Below are 3245 nucleotides of genomic sequence, written 5' to 3'. Positions count from 1 at the left end.
AATAAGAATGTAACATTTCTGTGAGGAACTAGAAACTTTAGAAATTATGAAAAAGATTTTATTTTATATCTTCAGAGAAAATATAAAACAAAACATACTAATATGAAGAGAAAAAGAATGATGAAGCCATAATAATACACATCTGCCTTTTTCTCTTCACTAAGAGTAAACTGAGAAATTGTAAGACAAAATCCTGTAGAACATTCTAAGTCTGTGACCTCCATACCAGTTATAGAAGTTGTATGTGTGTCAAGATGGAGATATTAAAGTATTGAGTATCTAGACTGGTAAAATCTTGATGGGGTTCACAAAATGAATTGGGAATGAGTATATATTTTATCTTTTGCCAAACACGTACTCAGACTGGTAAGAGAATCATTTTCATTAGCATTTAACAATAGTATTGTTTAGTCTATGTCTGTATTTATTTTTCCTTGAAGTGAAGTCTGCTGACTGTCACTCATTAACCAATTCTCTGTTCATTTATTTATTCCTAAAAGGTACTAATTAGATATATATTAACTAATAGGAATGTGTTATGAATTATAGGAGTAATGCATTTAACAGCATTCACTGAAATTCTTTTCTTTAGATCTGCTTTGCTAGTAACCCAACATTTTTCTTTTATTTTGTTGTTAATTTGCACAAAATAGATTAAATTTGTTAATGTGAACAGAATAGATTAAACCATACTCTTAGAAACTGCAATTATGATAAGTATTATCCAAATGGAGTCAGGATGTAATGCCCCAAGTTAAATATTTTGTTCAACTAAGTAAGATTAGTTCCTTTTTTTGCAAATGATGATTTGCTATTCTAATTCTGTCAAATGCATGCTTACCAACTATCATTTTCAGACATTAAATGGAATTGTATGTGGGATGCCTGGGTGGCTCAGTTTGTAGAACATGTGACTCTTGATCTTGGGGTCAGGAGTTTGAGTCCCACTTTGGGGGTGGAGGCTGCTTAGAAAAAAAAAAGGATAATAAAACTATGTATACAGAGAGAAATCTAGTATCCATTCTATGTCTAGTATCCGTACATATAATGTCATATCAGTATCCATATCTTCATACATCTGTTACCTTTTTAAAGCACTTTGAGACTTTCAAATATTGAAATTTGTTGTGGATATAGGTTTTAGTTAATAGTAAAAAATCATAATGTGAAATTTCCAGTTTTATGGGGTTATTTCTAAACCATTTCTGTCCAATTTTAGCTTGAAAACTGAGGCATTTCTAAAAAAAAAATAACAGGAATACTTAATAGTCATTTAGTAAGTATGGGTTAAGCTTTTTAAGTGTATTTTCTAGAAATGAGAAAGTGCATAACTCTAATAATTGGATTTAAAAAGTCCTTTGCAAGACAAGTGGTCTGTAATTCTTTTTTTTTTTTTAATATTTTTATTTATTTCTAGGAGAGAGAGAGAGAGACAGTGTGAGCAGGGGAGGGTCAGAGAGAGAGGGAGTCACAGACTGAAACAGTCTTCAGGCTCTGGGCTGGCAGTCAGCACAGAGCCTGATGCGGGGCTCGAACCCACGAACCGCGAGACCATGACCTAAGCCAAAGTCGGACGCTTAACCGACTAAGCGACCCAGGTGCCCCAAGTGGTCTGTAATTCTTTGCTTGCAAGAACATTGAAAGAGGGCCTAATTGTTGTCAGTGTTGTTGTCAGCTATTAGATTCTTAAGAATATTTTTGATGATAGATACCATGTGATTTTTAAAAAATAACTCGGGGGGGGGAGCACCTGGGTAACTCAGTTGGTTGAGCATCAGACTCTTGATTTCAGCTCAGGTCATGAGATCAATCCCCACATCCTGCTCTGCTCTGAAAGTGCAGAGCCTGCTTGGGATTCTCTCTCCCCTTTTCTCTCTGCCCCTCCCCTACTTGTGCTTGTGCTGTCTCTCTCTCTCAAAATAAATAAATATTTTTAAAAATTAAAATAAAAAAAAATTAAAAAATTAAGAGGAATTCAAAGAACTAAATCATACCACTAGAAAAAACTCCTTCTATCCCATATCTACTCATTTATAGGAATAGAACTTCTCAGAAATAAAATCTATACAGATTTAAAAATTGAAATATAGTTGATTCTGTGCCCTGTCTCATTCTACTAATGAGTATTTTTCATCTATAAATCCATAGCTAGATATTTAAAAATCTCTGTGTAATTCAAAGAGAGATGAATGTCTAATAAATCTTTTATTTTCATATTTATTATTTTTCATCAGAATATTTTTGCATGTTGTTTTAATCATTTGTGTTTATTTAATAATTGTAAGGTTGATTCATTCTTGGGGATATCTTTCTAACCTTAGAGTCTTATATTCCAGAGAATCTAAAAACATTAATTTCAGTATATATTTATGTGGTTTTGTGCCACAGAGTAGGAAATAATGGTCAATGTAAGACACTCAAGCATAAACATACAATATATGAGGATAAAATTTTGTGAAGGAAGTTGAATGCAAATATGAATATGAAACTTTTGACTTTTATTTTTTAAATTGTTAGTTTTACAATTCATTTAATGGCAAGTGGTAATCATCAAATTAGCAATGCTTATCTTCAAAAGTTATTACTCTTGCTTTGCTTTCATTTCTCAAGGATGATCAGATTCCTAGAGTCAGAGACATCTCCTACATAAGTTGCATTATATGAGTCAGACTTGGTTTATCAGCAGGATTGATAAAACCAGACTTAAGGAAAGAACTAGGTCTGGGGACACATGCATAGTCTTAATATAGCAAATGTTTAGCCTGCAAGAATTATTGCAGAATCAGAACAGTGAGAATATTTGCAGGAACTTTTGATTTTTAAAAAAGAGCTTGTTCAAAACTGATGGCTACCATATGGGAAGTGGGGGGTGGGGTTGGGTAAAATAGATGAAGGGGATTAAGAGTGCACTTATGATGAGCACTGAATAACGTATAGAATAGTTGAATCACTCTACTGTACACCTGAAGCTATTATAATACTGTATGTTAACTGCACTGGAATTAAAAAAGAGAGAGGTTATTCATATATTTTTTAAATGGATGTTAGTAACTTTCAAATTGCTATACTGTTGTTTGTAGTGAATTTACTTAAAATGATGTATTTTATTTTAAAATGTCAATATATATAGTTGCCACAAATTATAACCACTTGAGCTCATGCTGAAAAAAATTTAAGTTACTTAAAATTGTGCAACAATGTTTTTTAAAAATTCTTTTGAAGAATTATGGCAAAGAGGTTTGAAA

The 3245-nt window shown here is 32.2% G+C and overlaps 1 non-coding gene across 1 annotated transcript; it reads right to left on the bottom strand.

Annotated features, from left to right (window-relative positions):
- Positions 1-2674: 2674 nt before the first annotated feature.
- Positions 2675-2806, bottom strand: LOC120238307. The gene has a single exon (XR_005530176.1). It is a non-coding gene; the product is annotated as a small nucleolar RNA SNORA72 (small nucleolar RNA).
- Between the last annotated feature and the right edge of the window lie 439 nt (positions 2807-3245).

Source organism: Hyaena hyaena, unplaced genomic scaffold (assembly GCF_003009895.1).
Source record: "Hyaena hyaena isolate Hyena2069 unplaced genomic scaffold, ASM300989v1 scaffold_203, whole genome shotgun sequence".
Classification (NCBI taxonomy): Eukaryota; Metazoa; Chordata; class Mammalia; order Carnivora; family Hyaenidae; genus Hyaena; species Hyaena hyaena.
Note: the sequence above shows the minus strand (reverse complement) of the source record. Positions and strands in the feature narration are given on the sequence as shown.